Source organism: Peromyscus eremicus, chromosome 16_21 (assembly GCF_949786415.1).
Source record: "Peromyscus eremicus chromosome 16_21, PerEre_H2_v1, whole genome shotgun sequence".
Classification (NCBI taxonomy): Eukaryota; Metazoa; Chordata; class Mammalia; order Rodentia; family Cricetidae; genus Peromyscus; species Peromyscus eremicus.
The window spans coordinates 31725643-31753540 of record NC_081432.1 but is presented as its reverse complement, the minus strand read 5'-3'; positions in this window follow the sequence as shown (position 1 = coordinate 31753540).

Here is a 27898-nt window from a genome sequence, read left to right as displayed (position 1 = left end):
TTCACCATGAAAACTTCAACAAAGGACAACTAATTTCTTGAAATAGATTTTTAATCAGCAGTAAAACACATCTTTATAATATTTTATCAATTACTTGAGTCAGGTTATCCTTTTCAAGAGTATGATTTTTCCCTAAATTGTCTGGCTACCTCATATATTAACATCATTATATATTTTAATCTAATTTGTAAAGGTGTATCTATTTTTTCCCTTTACCCACTATCAAATATTAAAACAAAAGTGAAAGACTTTGTTCTTCTCAATAAAGTAATTGAAAGTGACATCTAATTCAGTATATTTTAGGTGATTTAATTAGGAGAAGCAATGAAATGGAGAATGCTAGTGTTAGAATCAGTTTCTGGGAGGACAATACAGCAAGGAAATATAAAACAACCATTAAGCATAGCCTTTGTGTCTTCATCCACAAGTAGCAGTGATGATTTAGAGAGAAGCCTTCATATTCATCTAAATCTGAGCATTTTTCACACTGAGTCAGATAAATCAGACCCCTTCTTATTTATTTAATACAATGCTGGTTTCCGTGAAACTACACTGCCCTTAAGAATTCATATTATTCTGTTTTTTTAATGCAAATAATGTTATTTCTTAACAATTTGCTGGCACTCTAAAGGAAATGGTGTTTAGGAATATTGTACTGTATGAAAATCTGCATTCAACAATTATGTTTATTATCTGTAATGTATAAGGCCACTCATTCAGAAAACACTCCTATCACACGGACACACAGTTAACTTGGTGTTTTCTCACACAAACAAGATATCCTTAATGAGTTTTACTTACTCTCTCTTGATATGTTTCTGAAAAATAGATATGTCTTTCTTTGTGTAATTCTGAGGTTGATGTTTTAACACCTGTCATTATTATAAGAAAAGTGCAAAAGGCTAAAAGGATAGCATGTGTATTTCCAAACATGTAGAACTTTAACATTGTTTAGATTTCCAATAGTACCATATCATTTATCTAGTAATAAAAAATCAGTTATTTCCCCAATTGTCCTGGGAAATGTAGTCTTACAATCTGGTTCACACCTGTGTGAAGGTTTACCTGAACTCTATTGCAAATTGATAAGGGGTCAGTTGTACTGGATGGTTTTGTTAAGTCAACTTGACACAAGCTAGAGTCATCAGAGAAGAAGCCTCAGCTGAGGAAATGCCTCCATGAGATCCAGCTATAAGGTATTTTCTCAATTAGTGATCAATCTATCAATCGGGGAAGCCCCCCCCCATTGTGGGTGGTGTCATCCCTTGGCTAGTCTTCCTGGGTTCTATAAGAAATCAAGCTGAGAAGCCCAGGGAATCAAGACAATAAGCAGCTGCCCTCCATGGCCTCTGCATCAGCTCCTGCCTCCAGAACCATGACCTGTTTGAGTTCCTGTCCTGACTTCCTTCAGTGATGAACAGCAATGTTGAAGTGTAAGCTAAATAAACACTTTCTTCACAAAAAAAAAAAAAAAAGATAAGGGACACTTTTGGTTGGTTGTTGTTTTGTTTGTTTTGTTTTGTTTTTGAACCAGAGTCTCTAGTAGCCTGGGCTGTTCTGGAACTCACTATATGTACCATGCTGGCCTGAAAATCAGAGATCTACCTGGCTTTGCATCCTGAGTGCTAGGATTAAAGATGTATACATGCCTAGCCAAATCATTCCTAATGATATTCTGCTATACTCATAGATTAGTGCCTTTTCCAGTCATCATCAGAGAGACTTACTCTGTAACAGGTGAGAACAGATGCAAAAACTCACAGCCAGACATCATGGGGGAGAGAGAGCCTAATGGAGGTCTCCATCAAACCCCTCCAATCAGAGCTCAGGAAATCCCGTCAAAGTGGGGACAGAAAGAGTGTAAGAGCCAGAGAGGATGAGGGCACAATGAGAACAAGGCCCACTGAATCAACTAAGCAAGGTGCATGTGAGCTCACAGAGACTAAAGCAACAAGCACATGGCCTACATGGGTCTACACCAGGGCCTTTGTGTGTATATTATAGCTATTAGCTTAGTATTTTTATAGAACTCCTGACTGTGAGGAGTGGGTATATGACTCTTGGGACTCTTGGCATTCTGTTGAGTTGCCATATCCAACTTCAATATGACAGGTTTTTGTTAAATCTTATTATATTTTATTTTGTTATGTTTAGTTGAATTTTTTTTTTTTTTGGTCTAGATCTGCTTTTACTGAGCACCTGCAGTGTTCTCTGACGATGTAAGACAAATCTTAAACTGCTGTGTCAGCTGCCATGTGGCACAACTTAGCACATGGTGCTGGTGCGTGGTGCTGTCGGTTAGCTCCAGCCCACAGGCAGCGGAGGACAGCTATGCCTCTGTACCCTGAACACCAACCCATCTGAGTGATTGCAAGACTAGAAAGCCATACCGGCTCCTTGTCAAGAACTTTTTTTTTTTAACCTTTCTCAGGCCCTGTGTTTGGATATTCATACCCCCACAATGGAGCAATATTTAGACCGATTTTTCTTTGGGCTGCTACCTCACAAAAACTGACTCAGAGACTTATTAATTATAAAAGCCTAGTCTATAGCTTACACTTGCACCACTAGCTCTTATAACTTAAATTAAGCTATTTACATCAATCTATGTTTTGTCTCATGGCTTTTTTACCTCTCTTCCATCTTACACCTCCTGTTTCCTCTCCATGCCTTCTGGTGTCTCTCTCTCACATCGATTCATCTCTTCCTCTTCTCTCTCTGCCTGGAAGTAGCAACTACTTTGTTCCTGCCTAGCTATTGGTCATTCAGTTCAATATTAAACCAATCAGAAGGCACCTTGGCAAAGACATCTTCACAGTGTACTAAAAGATTATTCCACAAGAAAACATTATAATATTAAAAACAAAAACAAAACTCAGAAATCCCTCCTTCATGATCTAGCAATTACACAGCTATGTTTTATAAATATTTATTTTTATAAAGTACAAATATAATGTCAGCACTGAGGAACATCACGACTGTAGTATTGCTAATAAGAACAAAACCACAACAATGCTTCGTGATATTTTTCAAGGTGATATTGAGAAAAGATGTAAGGGAGTTACAATAGTTACCTCAAGAAGTGGTTCTAGAATGTAATAAGTCCTATTTTTTAGTTGAATAACTGTTCTGACATTAAATAGGTAAATTGAGAACAGCTTGTGGGCTATTGGTAATATAAAATGTGGATCTCTGATCATTTATTTGGCATCAATGTGTGTGTAACTGGATTATCACTGTCATAGTGTAGAGAAGAGCAACCATTGTCATTTCCATCCTCAGACACTACAGAGTGACAATATTTTAAGTAATTTCTGAAGTATGAAAAACTACATTATCAACTAATGAGATAAAAAAATGACAAAAATGTTGAAATTTCTTTTTGTAGCATCTTTAATTTATTTCACTAATGTTATGTCCTTTTTAACCATAATGTTCTTTTTAGCTACATCTATCTCAAAGTATTTGAGCTGACATTTTTTTTTTTTTTTTTTTTTTTTTTTTTTTTTTTTTTTTTGGTTTTTCGAGACAGGGTTTCTCTGTGTAGCTTTGCGCCTTTCCTGGAACTCACTTGGTAGCCCAGGCTGGCCTCGAACTCACAGAGATCCGCCTGGCTCTGCCTCCCGAGTGCTGGGATTAAAGGCGTGTGCCACCACCGCCCGGCGAGCTGACATTTTTATTTATTGTATATATCATTATAAAGTAAGTCGGGTACACAAAGGAAATCAGTACACTTCACCGCTCAACTTTAGTAGCTATAATTTGCTTTCGAGAAATAGAGAATGCTGGAGTGATTCTCTAAGGCAGGGAGCTTCCAGGGAGATAATGGACAAAGGAAGCCATGGTGAACTGAGGAAAAGGGAAGCCATGGAGAACTGATACAAAATGCAATGGGAAAGGAAAGGTGAGTCCTAGTATTTAACACAATAGAGTAACTGTAGCTATTTATTAATAAGTCACTGTACATTAGAAACAGCTAGAAGGATCTTGACTATGACTTATTAATACAAATACATATTTGAGGTTATAGATCTGCTAATTGTTATGATTTTGCCACAAACTATTTTTTACATGTATCAATATGTTACTCTGTATCCCATAAATACATATTGTTTTTAATTATAATTATTTTGAGACAGGGTCTCATTATGTAGCTCTATTTGGCCTGGATCTTTCTATGTAGATCTTGTTGACCTTGGACTCATCTCGGAGTTTCAGTCCATCTACTTCTACTCCTGGGTACTGGGATTAAAGGCATGTGAGTGTGCCTTGCTCAAAACTATTATTATCATGTGTTCTATAAACAGATAAAATGTAAATTAATTCTAAAGAGGTAGAAATACTCTGATTCCAATAAAGTAGGGAAAAAAACATTCTAAAGGTTTTTAGTGGCTCTGAAAAGCTTGGCATTCTGCCATAAGAAAGTTAATAAACTGTTAAAATGAGAAAAATATTTACCTATATCGTAACATTTAGATTTTAAATGGTTTGATATGAATTAGTTGTTATTTTGAACTGAATGGAAAAAACTTACAAAATCTTCCTAGAACATTCTTCTGAAATTTGTTGGAACCAAAAAAATCTAGGATTTTCTCTACAAGCTGACTGAAGCCAGGCTATTGAATTACATAATCAGGTATGACCTGCTATGATTTTCACTTTTAGGATCTCAGTTTTATTTACTTTGTCTTGAGACTTCTCACTTAAGCAGATTCATAAACCTTTGTGCTGCCATACTAGGAAGGAATTTTTTTTTTAAGGTATGCTAGGTTATGTAACATAAAATATGGAATTAAAATAAAAATACATGGACTAGGAGAAAATGTATTTTCCCTGATTTCCAGAGAAATTAGAGAGGCTGTTGGGAATTTGAAAGAAAAGCTGCAGAGTTCAGTCAGTAGAGAAGGAAAGAGAGGAAGAAGGGTGAATAAGAAAGAGCTCAGACTGACATGTGGGATCATGCCTTTATTGAGGTCCATAGGTATTATGCTCTGAGTTCTCAAAGGACCCAAGAACTGCTTTTATTTAGAGAAAACACTGGAAAATTGAGGGAAATGACATGACTGCTTTCAACTGTTGGGTTATCTTACAATCTCATAGTAGGCTACTAAGTGGTACTCTGGGTTTTGGCTTGATGATTTGAGGAAGAGGTGACACATATGAGTCTTAAAGAAGGAAAATCATAACTCTAAAGAAGGTGATGGAGTCAGTTTCAAACAGATAATGCTAAGGAAGTAAATGCTAAGCCAAATTTATGCTAAGACAATAGATATCTTTTTTTCATTTTTTATTTGAGTGTGTGTGTGTGTGTGTGTGTGTGTGTGTGTGTGTGTGTGCAGACATGCACTTGTAGAGGTCAAAGAATAAGTTATAAAAGTTGGTTCTTTCCTTCCAACATATGTGTCCAGGAATCTCACTGAGGTCTTTAGACTTGGTGACAAATTCGCTTACCCATCAAGCCATCTTTCAGGCAACAATTCTCAAACTTCATAGTCATGTTGTGTATGTATACTGATACATTTGAAAGGAGACGAGAAGGCTCCAAGGAAAAATAAAACTATCATTTTTGACCATGGAAATGTTGTCTTAACATTTAAATTGTAAACTCTATAAACTATTGTGCCTAGAACCTTGAAATGCTAGTACTCCAATACACTAAATAAGTTGTTTATTTACTTAAGGTGAACTGAGACAGTAGAGAATATCACAGAATCTTGTTATTGCTACCATTTTCCATATTTGGGGCCAAAATTTCTAACCCAAAGTGGAAAATGTTATCATTTTGTTTTGAAATCAAAGTATTCAGCAAAAATGGCTTTCTTCTCAAGTTCACTTTTATAATCAATGTGCTTTGAGCGAGAGACAGTATTTGCTGCAATTTCCAGAACATTCTCAGGAATAAACATTTTTTGCAGTACTGGAAACAATATGAGCTTCTGTCATGAACTGGTTTTGTATTACTGAAAAGTTTCCTCAATGCCATAATGCACTGCTTTGCAAAGACTGAGCATGGGAAATTCACTTAAAAAGGCTTCTCTTCTAAAGTGGCTGTCAGCAGTCAAGAAACTCAGATCTGTGTGCCAATGTGCCACATTTTCCAAAGTGATCCATTAACATCTGTGTACTGCAGATTTAGTCTTATTACTATACCCATTATGTTCAGATCAGTTCCTTTAGTATTTATATCTTGGTAGTTTGTAGTCTGTAATTTACATGGATTTTGATAATCTAAGTGGGATATTGTCTTACATGCTGGCCACACATTTCTTTCTAAAGATGGTTTTCACATTAACTTTGCTGAAAAAGTCCATTAGTGCCAGCCACAAAAATCAGTTTTATTTGTTATCATCCATTGGGTAACAGTCAAGTTGTGGGTGTGTGCATGTGTACGTGCGTGGAAACATATGTATGAAAGGAAAATAGAAAGAAGTGTACATTTGATTGAGAATAAGCCACAAACTGGTCCTTAAAATGTCAAGAATAATATTATATTTGCAAAAAAAAGTACTGAAATATCTATAGTTGATAAAACCTTAACTTGCTGATTCACATATCATTAAGTATAGCAAAGTATGGTTTCATACACACTGGGATATTAGTATGTGACTATAAAGCCTAGACCTCATCTGTCTTATCAAAGTATGATCTCTGTAAAAATACTTTCTGGTGTGCAAAATCGACTTTATTTCAGTTAGTACAACCTGACTCTCCTCATCATATGAAACTGTATGATTTGAGTGTTCTCACCAAAAATGTGTGTACTTCAAGTTTGGTCCCAAGTGTGGTGATTCTGAGAAGTGTGTATATCTTTAAGAGACAGTGCTTATGGGAGGCAATTAGGGCACGCCTTCATGATCCTCCTGGGAATTAAGTCTGCTCTAGTGCAATAGATTCAACTTACTGCCTGGAATATTTTTCAAGAAAGTGAATTGTTATAAATCAAAACCACACCACAAGCTTGGTCTATTCCACATATGGCCCCTCATTTTTTTTCGTTTTCTCTGTTTAATTGAGATCCAAGGGACCCCTGCAACTTCATTAAATTTCTAAAATCAAGTATGTGAATGGTGTTAAGACTGTAGCTGATACCAAAGGATTCCAACCTTGTGCCTCACTATTATCTTTGATAACAGGCAGAAAGAATATAATTCAATGCTTTTTCTCAAAGAGCTATGTTAATTATGTATGTAATTAACAGTGTAACAGTAGACATTTTATTCATAGTAATGTGTGGTTTGTTAGCAATATCATGGAGGAGTAGCACCATTACTTGTATTGCCTGTCATATTTACAAAGCTATCTGCAAGATATTCATGCAAGCCAGTAAATAGTAATTTAAGCTACACATTAAGCTTATACAGTAAAATAAGTTTTCACCATCTAATAAGGATTTAGTGTGTGTTCTCATAATCAAACCTTTTAATTTAATTAGTTCCATTATGAGTGAGGGGATGTCATCCCCATTCCCCATTCATGTCTTCCCTTGCTATGTGACTGTTAATAATTACAACCTGCTAAGTGAGATGAAATGCTATATTCCCTTACAGTTTACATTTTGAAATTTATTTTACTGAACTCCTCTAAGATAACAGCATTCAGCCAAAACATTAAATCAAACTCTAAGTTATGAAGCATTTGTGAAATAACAAATCTGCATTCGCCTTCCTCCTGTCGCTGCATTATTGCACGTCATGGTGTCATAATCCCTCTGTAAACTAGGATATACTGTGAAACTCAGCTATCTGTTTATTGATGAATCACATCATCATTTAGCCACAATTAGAAACAGAATAAATTGTAGCTGCTTCGGTTTCTGTTAGTTCATGAAGATGTACTTGACTGTCAAAATATATTCATAGGGAAAGAAAAAAAATAGCATAAGTAATTTAATTGAACTGGGTTTTTACATTTCACTAATGGGAGTAATCACTGTTCCACTGACAGCATAAGTCATTTTTGTGCTTTGAGAAACCACTGGAAAACTTATTTTATCCTTTACATGCCACAGTAATATGAAGCTTCCCAAGAATCTGCCTCCTATGAGCTAACACACTTTGTAAACTTTTTTTTTTCTGGTAAATTTCAAAATGCAAATTGCTCTACTTTAAAAGATTAATTTGTTTGGCATAGACTGTTTCATGCTTCAGTCTATATGGTATATAACTCTACTTCTCCAGTGTCTGGGAACACTGTTTTTCCTAATTTCTTTTTCCAAGGAATGATGTTTAGACTCTTCTGTTTGGAACTAAAGAAATGAAAAAAAAAATCTGGCATCAATTTACTCTTTAAAACATTCACTCTGATGAAAATATGGGCAACATGGACTCTACAAGCATCCTATTGTCTCAAAATCTGGCTGTGACATTTATTTTAGGCAACTTTCTTGCTCTGACTGCAACTTAGTGCCCTTTCCTATAATGTAGAGTTTACTATATACATGCAGGTTTTGGATACTTCATCTGAAACTCTTGCCTCCATTGTCTTTTTTGACTCAGAAACTTTAATGTTTGAAAGCTAATATGTGTGCTTACCATGTATAACTGGTTCTCTCCTTGGGATCTAGAGCTGCACCCTCTAGAGTAAAATATTATTTTTCACTAAAATAATATCACTGCCAAGTAGGACACATGAAGATCATATGTGATAGCATGCAAACTCTGAAAAATTGTTTCCATTTTTACCATGAGATATTTTCTGTTTCCAAGGTTGAGAATAAGAAAGGATGGAGCCATTGCATTAAATTGTAATACACTAAGCCTTTAGAATGAAGCCGGCCAGTGCTTACTAGGTTATTGTTTCTATTCTTTAAGAATCTACCACAGGCTATCCTCTAATTACACCTGAATATTTACATATTGGATCTTTGGCTTTCTTTAGATCCTTCCTTGATGCTCTAAATATACGTTTTACAAAATTTTTAAGGCTGATATTTATTTGATTTGCAGAACTCCCTCTCCCCTCAAAAATCATAGGCTCTTGCTATTCCCTTTGGCTGACCACCCAGAACTATGTGAACACACTCTACATATAAAGACACTATAAACTTTAGTTTTGAGAGCTAGAAAAACTAGGCAGGAGCTAAGTAGGAAGCTTCTTCTCTGCTGGATAGTTTTTATAGTGCTAGAAAGTGCTCTGCAAGCTACTTGGGGATAGCATGTATCAATTCTTACCCACTTGTGAACTCTGTAAATGATATTACCAACTGATCAGGCAAAATGTGCCTACTCTTGCAACAGTGGCATGACTGTTAAGGGGGAAAATTATTTCCTTCTGCTTAGAATTTGGATCCACAAGAGGAATCACATCTAGTACTGCAGACTTGGTCAAAGCCTATAACTGGGGAGGCCACAGACCCTAAGAGGGAACCTACTACCTACCATTGCTTTGAAAAGTTTACATGAGTTCCAACTACATTCTAAATATGTGTGTGTGTGTGTGTGTGTGTGTGTGTGTGTGTGTGTGTGTGTAAAAATAGATTGTAGCTGCTCAACTTTGTAACAGAATCTTCTCTTTATAGTGGGCAATAGTTAATGTAGAGACTAATATACCATTAAAGCTCAGAGAACAAGTAGCTATTGAGTGCTCAGACCTATACAAACCATCAATATCACCTTCAAAGTCTAGGGAACATGGTTCAAAGGGGATTTAACGACTGTAAGAGCTGGAGGATTAGGGCTGCTGCAAAATATCATCTGGATATGACATGACTGTCACACCAATGGACTTTGAGCAGCTGTGGCTTTCTGCGCAAGGTTGGATCCATCAACATTCCATCATAGGTAGGAGAGAGGCTCATAAATCTCTACTTTTGTCTGGGTAACTACACATACTTATAAGGTAGAGAAGGAGGGAGAGCAACATTAATTAGTGGTAAAAACACTGATGCAGGGCTCCACTCAAGCAAATAACTCCACCCATAGTTATGCAGGAAACTCTAATTAAATACAGTAGGTCACAAGCTACACACAGCAGGTATAAAAGTAGGATGACTTTGGAAGAAGACAAAATTTTGTGGGAGGGAGGAGATGACAGATAATAGAACAAATAGAGTAAAGGCGGAGATTTTATCAAAAGAACATTATACCTGTGTATAAAACTGTAAAATAATGAATAAATAAGTAACAGTATAGATTCTGAAAATTTCTATATCATAATATTCCCTTCTCCAAATCCAAAAATATTTATTAAAATATAATAGTTAAAGAAACATGTAAGTTCACCCCCACCCATCACTGCCCCAGTTATAGGCCAGCAGGGAAGACTTCTGTAGGCAGACCTACCCACTAATACCTACATAAGACCCTGTAAATCTACAAGACCCATTCCTTACTCCAAATCCACCCTTCCCTCTGTGTCTTCAGCGGCTCCCTAAGACACATAATTTGTCAGATCTCGTTGGATCAAGAGTGACTCTCTGAGACACAGAATCCACCATCTCCAAATAGACCAAGAGCTCTGATCTTGGTCCTCTGAGACACAGACACAGGAAGGACAGATTGGACCAAGAGCAGCTCCCTCAGAAACCTCTTGCCCCTATTGGAGAAAGAGATGAGTAAATGCCAGTGCAAAAATATATACAAAAACATAAAGAGCAATATGGTACCATAAGAACCTAGCAGTTCTACAACAACAAGACCTGAACATCACAACATAGAAGAAGCAGAAGAGAGCTTAAAATAACTTTATGAAGATGATAGAGGTCTTTAAAGAGGAAATTAATAATTCCCTTAAAGTAATTGAGGAAAAGGCCAACAAAAAAATTGGAAAATATTCAATAAATCCCTGAAAGAAAGTCAAGAAAACCAAGAAAAGGCAGTTAAACAGGTGAAGGAAACAGTTTAAGGCCTGAAAACTGAATTAGAAGCAATGAAGAAGACACAAACTGAGGGAATGCTGGAAATAGAAAATCTGAGTAAATGAACAGGAAACACAGATTCAAGTATAACCAACAAAAATAAGAGTAATGGAAGAGAGATTCTCTGGCATGGAGGATACAATAGAGGAAACAGATTCATCAGTCAAAGAAAACACTAAAGCTAAGAAAGTCATAACACAAAAAGCCCAGGAAATGTGGGACACCATGAAAAGGCCAAACCTAAGAATGATAGGGATAGAAGAAGGATAAGAATACCAACTCAAAGGCACAGAAAATATGTTCATCAAAATCATAGAAGAAAACTTACCCAACTTAAAGATGGCAATATCTATGAAGATACAAGAAGCTTACAGAACACCAAATAGACTAGACCTCCAAAAAAATCCCCTTGCTACATAATAATTAAACCATTAAACATACAGAATAAAGAAAGAATATTAAGAACACAAAATGAAAAATGCCAAGTGACTGATAAGGGCAAACTCATCAAAATAACACCTGACTTCTCAATGGAGATTCTGAAAGCCAGAAGGTTCTGGACAGACATAATGCAGACATTGTGAGAGCATGGATGCCAGCCCAGACTACTATGCTCAGCAAAACATTCAATCAACACAGACAGAGCACACAAGATAATCCAAGACAAAACCAGATTTAAATAATACCTATCCACAAATCCAGCCCTACAGAAGACACTAGAAGAAAAAAACTACAGCCTAAGGAAGTTAGATGCACCCATGAAAACACAGGAATAGATAACCTCACAGCAACAAATTCCAAAGAAGGGAAATACACACATACTACCACCAAAAGATAACAGGAATTAACAGTCACTGGTCATTAATATCCCTTAATATCAATGGACTCAATTCACCTATAAAAAGACACAGGCTAACAAAATAGATATGAAAACAGGATCCATCCTTCTGCTACATACAAAAAACACACCTCAATTTCAAAGACAGACACTACCTCACAGTAAAGGGTTGGGAAAAGACTTTCCAATCAAATAGACATAAGAATCTAGCTGGTGTAGCTATCCTAATATCTAACAAAATAGTCTTCAAATTAAAATCAATCAAAAGAGATCAAGAAGGACACTACATATTCATCACAGGAAAAATCAACCAAGATGAAGTCTCAGTTCTGAACATTTATGCCCCAAGTACAAGGGAACCAACATACATCCCAAGACTGGACTCATCCCTGGGAGAGAATAATTCTCCCTCTCCCAGATGTCATTAATTGTCTTTAGTTATTTTTATAATGATAGGACCACTAGAGATTTCCACACTCCTGCATCATCATCTCCAATGCCATTGTTAAGTTCTTGTTTATGTGGCTATTTCTAAGAGACATAGCCACACAGCAGATTTCTTGTGTTCTATGATGTTTCATAATAATTCCTTTTTCCTCATCTGTGATGTTATCTAAGCCATAGATGCAGTAGTTGGGCTGCCAATATACTCATTGTAACTGGGGTCCTCAGGACCCATTGAACTCTGTATTCTGTCTAGTTGTGATTTTCTGCAATGTTTCTCAATTACTGGGAAGAAAGCTTCTTTGATGAGATGTGATAAGTACACCTATCAGTTAAAAGTTTCTCATGACCAAAGTGTGTTTGAAGGACCTAGGTTTGGAGCAAGGCTCGGTAAGGTTACTCATGAAACTCATTAATTATTTTTTATTTTTGTCTGTTTCTGTTTAATTGTTTTCTCCCTGACTGTAATTATTTTCTTCCATCTACTAGTTTTGGGTTTGGCTTGTTTCTTATTTTTCCAAGGTATTAATATATTGTGTGATATTTTGATCATGTTCTGACAAATAAAGCTTGCTTGGAATCAGAGGGTGGAGTTTGTCACTAGGCAAACAAAATTAACCACAGAGATTTTTGAGGACAGATAGAAGAGGAAGTAATAAGGTGGGTGGAAAAGGATGTGGCTCTATGTTTAGAGGAAGGAATGGAGCAGGTAGGAAAGATTTGTGGGTGGCTGCTTCTTTAATATTTCAGGCTCTTACCCTAATATCTGACTCCTGGATTTTCATTGATAAAGAATAAGTAGTGTAATACTTCATTAATATGCATCATTAAGTTATTTATTGAGATCTTTCTGATTATGTATGTACAATATATTGTATATATGAATCTGTTTAAAATAAAGGGGAAAATTCTGAAAGGAGAGAGAAATATAATGATATGAGAAAAGGACAATAATATACATATGTAAGATGCTATAATGAAATATTTTATATGCTAACTAACAAATGAATAAAAACTGAAGTCTCATATATTTTGAACATTAACTTTGTTGGATGTATAATTATTGAACACTCTTTATCATTCTCATTTTATAGTTATCTCCTTAACTTAATCATTTCCATTGTTGCACAGAAACTTTTAGTTTGGAATGATCCCACTATTCTCTCTTTTCTTTGGTTTCCTGTACTTTGAGAGTCTTGTTAAATGTCTTTGCATATTCCAACATCATAAGTCCTTATGCCCATTTTCTTCAAGTAATTTTTTAGTTTGGGGTCTTACATTTCAGTCTTAAATCCATTTAGAGTCTATTTTTGTGATAGATGAGGTATAAGTGTCTACTTTGGTTTTCTCTAACTACTCATGTAATTTTCATAACAGCAATTCTATTTAAAGTTATCCTTTTTATAATGTTTGTTTTTAATCATATTTAGTCTAAATCAGCTAGCTAGAGAAGTATGAGTTGAGATATGGACTCTCAATTCTGTTTCATTGGTCCATATGTTCATTTTTATGCCATTGATCTGCTGCACTGATTTGTAGAATGTTTTAAAGTTGGGCTGTATTCATTTTTTCCTTACTTCTTTTGGCCTCTGGTTAGTTGGACTATTTTGTAATTTCATGTAAATGTTAGGAGATTTTTCTTGGTCTGTGAAGAATGTCATTGGTGTTTTGATAGGAATTACAATAATTCTATAGATATCTTTGAGTTTTATGTAACTTAAAAGAATGTTGATACTTCTGACTCATGATAACAGAATGTCTTTCTATTTTATTTGTATTCTCAACATATTTTATCAATATTCTGTGATTTTTATTGTAGACATCACTGTTTTGTTTCTACTTATTAGGAGTTATTTTTGCATGTTTTATAAATGGAATTGCTTCATTGATTTTTGTTGCTATTTTCTTGTATGTTGACTTAATATCATGCAAATTACCTAATTTTTATCAAAGAGCTATTAGAAACAAGAAAAAAATTTCATTTACTTACCAATCAGGCCACCCTGAAAGTGTCAAACTGGCTTTTTGATTCTAATTTAACTACTCATTTCTCTGGATTATTGATGTCCCTGGGACACTATGTTGCATAAAGTTGGGCAGTACTGGGAAGAGCTAATATATAAAGCCCATTTACAATGTTTGTAACGTATATCTAGTTGATAGTAAGTTCAATGCCTTTTTTTACAATATGGCAATATTCAATTCTTACTTTCAGTAGGAAATTACATGAGATTATTAGAAGTGATAATCAGAAAAAAGTTCTGATTGATGATGGGGACAATGACAAAAATGGACTATTAGACACAATGCTTGTCATCTTTGTCAGCTTTCATTAAATACCCACAAATCTTCAGATCTGTAGAGTTAAAAATTTTGTAATATAGTAGGTATAGTGGGTTATATTTAAAGGGCCATTTTAAATATTTAAATAATTTAATGGAGCACATATACCTTTGATAACCAGAGGCAATATGTACTTGCAACTTTATAAAATATTACATTAATTTACCTATGAAAATATTTTAAGGAATAGCATAATAAACATTCTAAAGTATGTAGATACAAGGCAGTAGAGGAGACTTTGCTGTGGTCATAGCTACATTGTCAAATTACAAGATAAGTTGAAATATTAAGAATTTGGAATGAAATGAAAGTTAGCCAGAAGAAAGTTTGGGACAATCAGTTATTAAAAACTATTATTTCAGTCCAATTAAAGAGCTCATCAGGTAGAGCAAACTGCTGCCAAGCCTAATAACATGTATTAAATCTCTAGAACCCACAGAGTGGAAAGAGAGAGTTTACTCTCACAAATTGTCCTCTGACCTCTTCATGAATGCTGTAATATGTACACCCCTTCCTAAACACACAAAATACAAATGAGTAAGTAAATAAATAACAAATGAATAAAATAGAAAACTTTCATAGGCTGAAAACTTATGAAGTAATCATTTTGATTGTTAAAACTTTCAATAAACATTTTAAGATAAAAATGTAAAACATCAGTGTGGTGGTTCCTCAGATATTGTAAATAGATCTACCTCAGAATCCATTTATACACACACACATATGCAAATTATGTTTCATCCTTCTTCAGAGAGACTGCTAAAAATCATGCTCATTGCTGCTCTATTCATAAAAGCCAAAAATTGAAGAAAGCCTAGATATCTGTCAATGGATAAAAGATGAAGAAAATGTGGTACATTTACACAATGGAATATTACTCAGTCATTAACAGAGATGAAATCGTGAAATTCACTACTAAATGAGTGTAGCTAAAAAAAACATTCAAAAAGAAAAATATGGTATGTATTCACTTATATCTAAATGTTAGATATTAAATCTTTGATAAGCAAGCTACAATCCATATAACCACTGAAATTATGTATACAATAAGGGACTAGTGGAAGGGATGGATCTTCCTAGGAAAGGGAAATAGAACAGATAGTTATGGATGGACAAGTGGAGGCAGGAATGGGAGGGTCAAATTGGGATGGGAAGGAAAGAGAGAAGTAAGTAAGTGAATACAAGGAGGGGCAGGTAAAATTAAGCTATCATAAGGAAGCCTAATTTAGCAGAAGCTACCTAAAATATGTACATATATGATGGCAATCTAAATAAAGACACCAAACAACAAGGGAGAGGAGCCCCAACTGGACAACTTTTGTCACCAAATAAAGCTTCCAGTACCAGGATTGGGTTACATCTAATCAAGTTGTTGGCAAAAGGGGCTATGGAAACACCAAACAAAGCAGGTTATTGCCAAGGCTATTGATCATTCTCTACAAACTAATAGTAGGTCTATTGCTGAAGATAACACCTACACAACTCATGAAACATGGAAAAGTTGAGCTTGTGCCTACCTAGAGCCTGCTTCCCTACAGACTGTTGTTCATGGAACTGGAAGGAACTCTATGCAACCAACGGAGAAAGGAAAACACCAACCCAGCTACAAACCATTTGATCTACAGTCGTGATCTGTCTGCAATATACACCGGTACAATGGTGGCACAGAGCTTGTAGGAGTAACCAACCAATATCTGACTGGAACTCAGGCATACCCCATGAGATGGATCTCATCTCCACTCTGCTAATGTGGCTGAAAACCTGAGACCAGATAGACCAGGGACGTTACCCAGAGATAGTGCCTTGCACAGCCATCATCAGAGAAGTTTCCTTCTGCAGCAGATGGGAATAAATACAGACCCACAGCCAGACAATGTATAGAGAGTGAGAGACCTTGGAACACCCAGTCTTAAACATAATGTTTCCATCAAATCCTTCCCTTCAGGGCACAGGGATCCCTGTGGAATAGGAGGTAGAAAGAGTATAAGAGCCAGAGGGGATTTTAGGACACCAACAAAATAAGAACTAAACACAGCAGGACTGATGTACATATGAACTCACATAGACTGTGGCAGAATGCATGAGGCTTGCATGGTCTGTGCCAGATGGAGTTTCAGTGCTGAGAGAAGTGAATATAAGCCTCCACCCCTAAGCCAGAAGCTATCTCCAGTTGATAATCACTCACAAATAGACAATTAGTTTTGTAGTTGGGTGTTTCTTTCCCAATCCCAGGCGTCAGTTCCAAATAACCAACACAGAGGGTAAATATTACTTATAAATATTTGGCTGATAGCTCAGGCTTATTACTACCTAACTCTTACATTTGAATTAACCCATATTTCTTATCTGTGCTTTACCACGTGGCTTGGTACCTTTTCTTTTAGTATAGCTTGTCCATCTTGTTCTCTTTGCATCTGCCAATGACTCCACTGACTCCACTCTTCTTTTTCCTATCATTTTCAGTTTGGCTTTCCCACCTAACTTCTTGCCTGGCTACTGGCCTGTCAGTATTTTTTAACCAACGAGAATAATATGTATTCACAGTGTGCAGAAGGATTATTCCACAGCAAGTTCTTTCCAACAGTGTCTCACTGGGTGTGCAAACCATTCTTAAGGTTTGCTTACTACCTTGCCCAGCAGTAGAAAATCAACATAAAATGAACTCATTGGCATCTCTGAAAGTTCTTCGTCTCATAAGGTTTTGTCAGGGCACTTTTACTTTACAGTCCTTTGTGTATATATTGTGATTAATGATTTTTTTTGTTTTGTTTTCATGAGATTCCTGTGTATGAACACGTGTGTTTCTGTGTTTAAGTATTTCCTACACTTTTCCTTTGGCTCTTTTTCTTCTTGTTGTTTGTTTTGCCTGATTTCACTTTGTGTGTTTTATTTTGTTATTATTCTTTAGATACCTGTTTGTTTTCTGATGAGAGACAGAAAGGGAGTGGATTTCTATGGGAGTGGGAGGAGGGAGGATCTTGGAGGAGTTGGGAACTTGGAAACCATAATCAGTATATTTTGAATTAAAAAAAAGTCTGTTTTCAACTAAAGAAAAATAGAGGAAAAATGTAAAAAATGTAATTGATCAGAAGTACACTTAATTTATGATTCATTTTGAAGTTAGTATTTATTTTAACTCACAATATCAGTAAAATCTGCCACTTCTTTTGGAAACAAGATGGTAAGAATGTGACATATTAGAAAGTTGACAGTCATGAAAATGGAATCGTGTATTTCAAAGGACAACAACTAACCTTGCTCATATTTCATGTCTCCAACATCTTAATTTCCTTGAAACCCAACTAGTAGTAGTAATTACAAAGTTACCCTTGGGGATAGAATAGGGACATCACAAACTTGACCATATTAATAAAGTTCACTTGAGGTCGAACCCTTTATGTCTTTTAACTAACGAGTGCACTGTCATGTTTAGATAGACATTCAATAGACTTGATCTTCTGCTCCATTCCTGAAGCATTCCAGCAGTCTTAGTGTCAAGAGAATATGATATGTATTGATAAGGGTATGGACAAGAAGTGACAGCTGACAAGCAGAAAGTAATACACTGGGGAAACTACATGAGGCTTAAAATAATCCCCCAAATATCTGTGGCTACTCTGTGAAGAACAAGCACCCATTTTCTCAATAGGTGTATCTGGTGACATAACTACTATTCAGTCAGTGCCTTTTCAAATTTCACAGTTAGACTGAGGACAAACCCACTTGTACGCCCTACTAATGTTTTAGTAGTGGGGATATATTTCCATCCCAGTTGAGAGACTAGTGTTCCATGGTCATCACTCTCTACCTAAAAATGTTAGTTATTAGGTATATTTCTTCATCTATGATTTCTAACAACATGAGATATTACCGACATTTGATTAGAGGCACAATGATTCTTGGCCCTTTTAGATAATGAAGCAACTGCCATGGAAAGAAAGTTCCAGAGTCAGTCAAACATAGTATGATGCCTTTGAGCAGCTCAGTGCACGTGTCCAGGTCTGCCTTCGTTGTATGGTTGTAGACTAACTCTAAACCCCAACTTCTGAGTGTAGTGAACACAGATGGCTATAACTATGTCAATGACTGTTATAAGTTTTGATGCACTTAAGAATAATTTGTCAAATAACACCATTTTTCTTTTATTTTCCTTACGGTTTTTTTTTTTTACACTTTTATTCTAAAACTGTTGGGTGCATTGAATTCCTAAGATAGAAAATAAGAATAAGGAACAATTAAAACAGTTAAAAAAAAAGAGCTAGCTTCTCTCTGCAATAAAATGGTCTTTCTGGCATATGAAAGCCAGGTATTAACCATAATGAATTTCAGGAAACTGCCTGGAAATGAAGATTACAGGTTGTGTACCTCAGTCTCTGGCAATCTCCTTTCTCTATGTCTGCTTTTTCTTCGATATTTACTGGATAACACAGAAGATCTAATTTGTCCATTTTGTGTTTTCTAAAGTGGAACTTGGTCCCTTCTGCTATTAAGAGGCTAATCAGGGTGAAAAGATAAAGGAGAAGAATGGGATGTGGTCAGACAGTGCTATGTATAGATAAGAATGTGTCAAGGACTCTTCTAAGGAAGACCTGGTCATTGTTTCCAGTGAGGGATGGATAAAGAATAGGAATGGACAAAGACAGAAAGCAAAGAAATATTGGACATTAGTTAAAAGGGAATATTTCATTTTCAAAATATTGTACTCCTAGGCACATAGCAACACACACAACCTCAGTGATAAAAGACTCTTCAGGAAAATAAATCTGAACTTTAGGTGGTAAATATTGCCAATGTGCATTAAAACCCATTAACATATCAAAAGATAGCTTCCAATTTTTCAATGTGTATAATTCATAAGCCACATGTAGCATTGTGTATATTCATATGTGTACTTGTGTGTGCATGTGCACGTGCAGAGTCCAGAGATCAATGCTGATGTCTTTCTAAATCCTTCTCCACTTTGTGGCTTCCAGTTCATGTTAGCAAACTCTGGGATTCTGTCTATGTAAGTAGAGCACTGTGGGTCCAGAAACCACCATGCCAGGCTTTTCAATAAGTATAAGTTTCCAAACTCAGGCCCTTATATCTGTACATCAAGTGTACTATCTGCTACTCATCTGCTTAGGCCCTAAAATATACACTTCTATCACTTCACTCAGGAGGCAGTGGCAGGTGGATGCATGAATTTGGGGCCAGCCTGGGCTATAAGCAGATTCTAGGACAGCTAGGGCTTCACAAAGAGACCGTGTTTTGTGGGGGAGGTGTGTGTGTGTGTGTGTGTGTGTGTGTGTGTGTGTGTGTGTGTGTAAAAAGTACACATTTGCTTGGCTGTCTGGTGTACACCTTTAATCTTAGCACTTGGGAGGTAAGGGCAGGCACATCTCTAAGAGTTTGAAGGGGCCTGATCTATACAGCAAGTTCAAGGACAGCCAGGACAAGACAGAAAAAAACCTATCTCAAACAACAAAAAACAACAACAACAACAACAAAAAGCACACATGAAATGTGAGAAGAGAACAATGTTAATTTCACTGAGCTTGTAGATTTTTTTTAGCAGATTTGTGGAACATCAGTAAATAAGAACTAACTTGGATTCTTCACACAACATTAATTTTAAGACCTCTCCCTTATCTAGTCTACAGAACTATGGAGAATGACTTTAAATGTTCCTTATCAAGGGAAAAAATAATCTCAATGATATTGAGGATTCAGCATATAATTTACACTATTATTTGTATAATAACATTGATAATAAAACCTTATGTGATACCTTTGTTTTACTATATCTTTAAAGATTTGTTTGTATTTAGGTGTGTGTGTGTGTGTGTGTGTGTGTGTGTGTGTGTGTGTGTGTGTGTGTGTATGTATGTATGCCAAACTTTTGTCTGTGTCTGTAGTGGCCAGAAGATACTAGATCTCCTGAAGCTGGAGTTGCTGGCAGTTTTGAGCTGCCTAAAGTAGATGCTGGGAAAGGAACCTGGGTCCCCTGAAGAGCAGCACAAACTCTTAAATGCTAAACTATCTCTCTATATCCCTTCTTTACTATTTTTAAATCTACCTCCAAAGGGGCCTTCAAGTCCCACATATACATATATATCCTTTATCTAACATACAGATCCATGATATTTTTTGGTAATCAATATTTTAATGTTGTTACATTAGCACTGACTATTTCATGAGAGGCACAGAATTCATTTTAACCCTGAACTTCATCAGCCACATTGTTAATGTAAGCAAGTACAAAAATTCCTGGCTGAGTTTGATGGAATCATCCCATCATCTGGTAACAGGTCATTGCACCTTTACCCCTTCTGGCTACCAGTCTGACTACATTCTATGAAAAACTAATATAATACACAGTTTAATCATATAATTCAGAACCATCTACAAGGACAATCCATGCTTTATTTAAACATCAGCTTAAAAATCATTTAACTTCATATTAACTCTTTTCAAAAGAAAATTTGCTTTTAACAAGATTATCTTAGCATTCATGTTTATGTCTATTTTTATTTGAATATGATTCAGATATATGAAGTGCACACATATATTCAATTTACTTAATTATTAAAGTCAGTAATTGTGGTAGTTTGGATGTGATTAGCCGTCATAAGCTCATAGGGTGTGGCACTATTAGGAAGTCTAGCCTTGTTGGAGTAGGGGGGGCTTTTGGGAGGAAGTGTGTCACTATGGGATGGACTTTGAGGTCTCCTATGCTCACGCTTTGCCCAATGTGGACACAGACTGCTTCTCTTGCCTGTGGATCAATATGCAGAATTCTCAGCTCCTTCTCTAGCACCATGTCTGCCTGCAAGTCACTCACCATGACAATAATGGATGGAAACTCTGAAACTGTCAGCCAGCCCTGATTATATGTTTTCCTTAATAAGAGTTGCCATGGTCATGGTGTCACTTCACAGCAAGAGAAACCCTGAATAAAAGAGTAATATTGGTGGCTTTAAGAACTGAATGTAGCAAATACAATTCAATGAATCAGGATAGTAGCCAGAGAAGGAAAACATTTCTACAACCAAGATAGTTCCCTTGCCCCTTCTGCTCAGTCTCTGCCATTCCCCACCATACTAATGGGGATATTTGACTTTCACAATCAGTAAGAAAAATTGAATATTCACAGACGCCAAGTAGACTCACAGAGCACAGAATTTCTTCTTACATTTTAAATATTTTTTAGAACAATGTTTTATAAGATTCATTTCAAATTACATATTTAATAGTGTTTTCTTTCTTCTTTTAAATTTTCAGAATGCAGATTATTTCACGAAGAGATGCTAGTCTGTCAGGTAGTCCTTTGAACTTGTCGTAGCCATACACACTCTCATCAGTCATTCAATTGCTCTCATCTCTGCCAGCATTTAGCACTCAAAGTGGTCATTCAGCTCCTTTGAACGCATTCTTTTGCTGTTTTACACTGGGATTCCCATGCTGGCTCTGTATGTTTGCGTATCTTTCTTATGTTATTGGCTATGTGTTACTCGATAAATCTCCCAACGGGTATACGAAATTTTTTTCATTTCTATTGGCTTGACGAACTTCAAAATGCATAGGGGTACTTTACATCATCCAAAATAAATACTTGCCTGGTATATGTCCACTGAATATGTCTCTCTGCCCTGGCTTGCACAGTCTACTAAAAGTGACTGTGCTTAGGGGATTTTACATAGGTATTGTTTTAAATAACTAGTCCTCTTGTGAAACAATCTTAGTTTTAAAGAAAATTTGAGTGGAGATGCAGTTTCCACAAACTCCTTCTTCAATGGGCACAGGAAGTATACTTCACCAACTTTGTTTTGCATAAGTTAACCCTTCCTTGCCCAGACTTTGCAGATTGATCAAATGATAAGCCTTTTACTGTAACCAAGTTATCAAAATCTTAAATGCAGATTGGAATGAATTGCATAACATTTACCATGTTGGCTTAAACTGTGCTAGAGAAATTGGTTTTACTTCTGATTTTCACATTGATAACTAATGTTTACTTTATGATTGTCACTAGGAAGTCTTACAAAGAAACAATACAAAAATTCTAAAAAGCTGACATTGAACTGTGTCTTTATCTTGCATAATTCAAATTACAAAATGAACCTGATCAACTGGAAAGATAGAAATTGACTTGCACAAATATACAGTGTTTTAAATTCCTGCTTTTATGTTAAAACCAATGCATATGCAAAAAAGAACTATCTGAATTGGTAGCACTGACATACAAAATACATTGATAATTAAGCAAGCTGCACATTTCATATAAGCCAGAAGAGCAATAAACCTACTATATTATACTATATTATGATATTCTTGAGATTATCAATGCAGTATAATCCAAGGGTATTGAATTCTAAATACAAATTTTCTTCCAAACCAGATTATAGATGCAACAGTTGTTTCATTATTTACGGTATTTCAATTTTTTTTAAAAAAATGTGTTCTTGAACAATGATCATGAAGTCAAGTGAACAGTGTTTTCCTACTTAGCAACTGTGAGATGTTTTCTGTTCAATATTAATTGGTAATCAACAAGCTGAGAATTCCAACAAAAGTAACAGAGGTCAGTTAGAGGTGCTATATTTTCTGACCTTAGGTATCCAGCCTCCCCTCAAACATATAAAAGATATTTCTTAATAAAAAAACTAGTGAAGATTATTGATAGATCTCTGTAAGATGTCATATATTTTACATCCTTGAGAAAGAATTTTTATTAAAGAATAATTCACACCATCAGTTGCCACCTGAATCTAACAGACTCTTTTAAAATAACAGTTTAATTCTCTTTTGTAATAATTTATTGATGTGAGAACAAAATGATAATAAAATGACAATAATAGAAGTTCAATGATTCACAGACTTCCTTTAATATTACATATATGCATACACGTCCCTTGCATATTGAAGACTTGCTTCAGAGATTTGACTGTTACTCATACTTTTATCACAAATGAGTTTATCCAGATTCTTGCTGCAAAGTATCACAGTATAAATGTCTTTTTATTGTTTGAATAATTAGGGAAATGTCATAATTCATTTTGGCTTCAGAACCTCATGTTTTTCTCTTATTATCCTGTGTTTGAGGCAGTTTGGACTGTCATCTGGGCAGTCTGGCCTAAGATTTCACTTAGATGAATTTCATCTTCATCTTTAGAATGTGAGCAATGGATGGTTCTGCATGGATAAGACTTTTCCTTGTCTAACTGGTAAATGGCAGTTTGCCTACATCTGGGCAAAGACTGGAGACTTGTAAATTTCAAGCTTTATTCAAAGAAACCTAAGAATGGATACCTGTACATTTTCTACATTCTCTCTTACCTTGTCGACAGTTGTTCTTGTCTCTGGTCACACCAGAACACATTTACTCAGGCTTGCTGTATTTTGTCAACATTTTTCCACTTTCTAGTATTTTGTAGCTAAATGGGGAATAATTACAAAGTAATAATTGATAAGAATGAAGTAACCTCAATGTAAGATACTAAATATTTACATATGTTAGACATTCGAATAAATATGATCATAAAATACATCTTAAAATTATAAAATAATTCCACGAAGTAGAAATCCACTTGAAAGCCAGAAAGAGATTTATTTTGTGTTTCAAGTCACTTTTTATGACTATGGAAATGAAATTCCTAAAAAATAAAAATAAAAATCAAGACATATTACTTCTTACAAATACAGCTCTCAGGAAAATAAAAGACAGGTATGGTAACTTACATCTCTATTCCCAACACCCAATAGACTGAGCCGAGTGAATTATTTCAGGTACAGGGACCTCAGCATGAGTGGTATAATGAGTTGTAGGACACTGTAAGATTCTGTTTTAAAACAAAGTCAAAGTCAAAGCCAAAACAAGCTCAAACCTCAAATTAAGTATGTCAGGAATTAGTTGGCACTTATTTGAGCATTTGACCTTTAAATAAGAAGTTATGTATGTGTAGCTGGCAGTGTAGCTGAGGTATACAGAGATGTAAAGCATCTTCTTAGCTCATGTGAAAACTTTGGTTTGAATATGACATTGTAAGACAAGAGAAAGTATAACAAGAAAATACTTAGGACATATTTTCAGTCATAAGTTTTAAATTATTGTATCTTTGAACTAGCTAGTTGATTTTATTTATACTTGGATGCCCACTGAAAATCTTACAGAGTACTTCAGGGTAGACAGGTGAAAGGTGCATAAACTACTTAGTAGTTTTGAATGCGCTTCTATTTAAATTGCTTATTGGTATGTAACAAACTGCCATCATATTCAAGCCAATACAAGGTGTATGCATAAAGCATGTGTACTGGGTAAACTTCTCCAATGCTTCATTGTAAAGATTTTCCAATAAGACTTCAAAAGAGCCGGGCGGTGGTGGCGCACGCCTTTAATCCCAGCACTCGGAAGGCCGAGCCAGGCGGATCTCTGAGAGTTCAAGGCCAGCCTGGGCTACCAAGTGAGTTCCAGGAAAGGCGCAAAGCTACACAGAGAAACCCTGTCTCGAAAAAACAAAAAAAAAAAAAAAACCAAAACAAAAAAACAACAACAACAACAAAAAACAAACAAAACAAAACAAAACAAAAAAAAACCCAAAAAACAAAAAAGACTTCAAAAGAGATCATGTATTTCCTGTGTAGAACTTGCAAGATTATTGTGTTATGAGGGCATACGACTTAGTGATTTAAAAACCCAATTGTATTTTTGGGTAAGGTCTATTTGGCAATTTATCAACTAAATGGATACAGAAAGTTTTCTTCCTTTCTTCGTTCTTTCCTTCTTTCTTCCTTCCTTATTTGATTTAGTGTTAGGTATCCCACACTATCCTTGAACTTACTAAACTGCCTCAGCCTCCCAGGTGCTAAGATTGTAGGAATCTGCATACCTGGCACAGGAAATGTTCATGAGGCCAACATCTGGGGGTCCTTTGATGTTACAGTGACTACTTCATCTCATCTGTTAAGTACTCTCTGGTTATTTACTTATTTAGTTTGTTTTAAACACAAATTCATCCCTGGATTTCTAACCATTCGTCATTTGTGTTGTTTCCATTTGGTGGGAAAATGGGGAGAATAGAAGAAGACAATGGGGGTATGGTCAACAGAAACTGCATATGCATGAACTGGTGAAACACATGAATTTAAAACGTGTATGGGATTCTGGTTATATAATATCCTTTTTCTTGGGAAATACAGACTATATTTTCCACTTTGCATACACAAGGCCTAGTAATCACATCTCAGGAGATAGCAATCATCCAGTGCTGCAATGTATCTGTGATCAGGGCATGTGGGTATGTGATGGATGAAGTGCCATTTTAATATTTTATAAAGAGGAAATTATTTTAAGAATTAAGAAAAACAAAGGCAAAGAGAATTTATTAGCTTTGTTTGTTGCTCGTGTAAACTTTCAGCATATTTCATTGGCTTTTAAATTCTTTAAAAAGAATATACCAAATATTTATTTTTTTTCCATTTATTTGTTTTTCTTCAGGCACACCATTATCTGATACCAACTTAAACTAATGTTTAAGAACCCATACATATATTTGCAACTATAAACAATATGGCCATATCTTACCCCTACTCCCAGTTAAAAACAAAAGAGAAAAGCATTAAAATCCATGAAGCACTGGAAATCATCCCAAATGATATTTAAAGAATGATAGAATTTGGAAAATAAAGTCAGAACTGATGCTTACTTGGCTGAGGATCTGGAGCTTGGAAATTAGAAATAAAAATGTTCTAAGCCAAGTCACAAAGTATCTAAAACTAAATGAAACAGTACAAGCATGTGTAAGTGACATTTTTTTTTTTTTGATGAGTGACATTTTCAGAAAAGTCAAAAAGCACACACTCTTTGTCAGAAGGTAAGAGATAAGATGCCTAGGATTTAGTTGGTCCTGAGAAATACAAGGTGCAGCCAGTGCCCATGCCTTACCCTAACACTTCTCATGTTTTTCTTTTCCCCTTGTCGCTCCGTGAAGCATAAATCCATAGATTTCACGGTTAAGGGAGCTTGAGATGAGACGCTGCTTGCCTGCACTTAGTCCTGCCACTTCTTATCGGACCATCTGCTGTCACCTCAAAAAGCCAAGACTGTATAATCTTGGTAAACACACAAACCATTCTTGCATTTAATTTTGGTTGGAAGGGAAGACCCCATTATGTGTTTCATTTGAGGTGTCACCGTTTCCTTTCGGTGCGTTTTTAGGACATCGCAGCTATTGTCTTTCCATGAGCATCCCATTGTCTTGACAGTGTTTACTCCGAACTTCTTACATAAAGGTTTAATAAAGTCAGGGATATTAGGAGTCGAGCTAATTTGCATGAGAGCATGCTTCTGTGTCTCATTCACCTTCTGGATTCAAATAGCATTTGTCATCTACGGACCCAACTGTGCTGGGGCTGGCACAGAGTTAGTGATGAGCAGAAACAAGCAGTTCTCGCTGCTGAGACTCTGGTGCCCATACAGAGTTCTGGGACATTCTCTTGCTACCGGCTAGGCTGTATCTGACCATTGGAAATATTGGTGTTCTTTGCAATAGGTCCAGATGCCTGCCATGGTGTGTACAGGAAATCCAAAAGAGATCAATTCACATGGGTAAATGAAAAGTACCCAGGTGGCACCTCTCTTTCAATCATGCCCGATACATTTAAATTCAGTTTTACTAATTACGAAGAAATGTAGGAAATCTATAGAATCCCACCTATAGATGGTAAAAAGCTCATGCCTGAGGTTGTAGCTCAATTGGTAACAATAAACAACAGAGACTCTAGAAACTGCCAGAGAAACAGAATAGCACACTCCAAATGAAAAAGAAATTCTAGAAAGGCCAAAATGTTTATCAGAAACTGTGTGGGGAGAGGGGGTGTGAAAGTAGTATGTCCCCAAGCCAGATGATACCTTCCATGACTGTGAATCTATTCTTTCACATCAGGAAATGATACAAACGGAGAAGAAACACATCAGTCCATGAAAAGGGTAAGTAAGAAATAGCAGCAGAAAATATTTCAAGGTCAGATGTTTGAACAGGTAAATACTTAGTGATGTTTTAGTCTGAATTTTCAAGAAAAGACAGTGACGTGGGCCAATAATTCAGGCACCGAGGAGGCTGAGGCAGAAGAATTACCAGCTTGAGACCAGACTGGGCAACATTCATGATCTAGCCTCAAAAGGAAAAACACGACACAAAGATAAGAAAGAAAAAAATGGAAAAGACACAAATTGGTGGTCTCAAAAGTCACTCTTTTCACTATTATTATGAACAGATACTAAAAGAACAAAAAATGTAACAATCTACATAAAATTAAGTTTGTGAAAGAAAGATACAAATTGGCCAAATCCACACAAATTCAAGTAGGTAGTATGACTTAGTTTATATCTAATAACTTTCTATGAATTATTTTCATTTTTATTTGTGTGTGTATCTCTG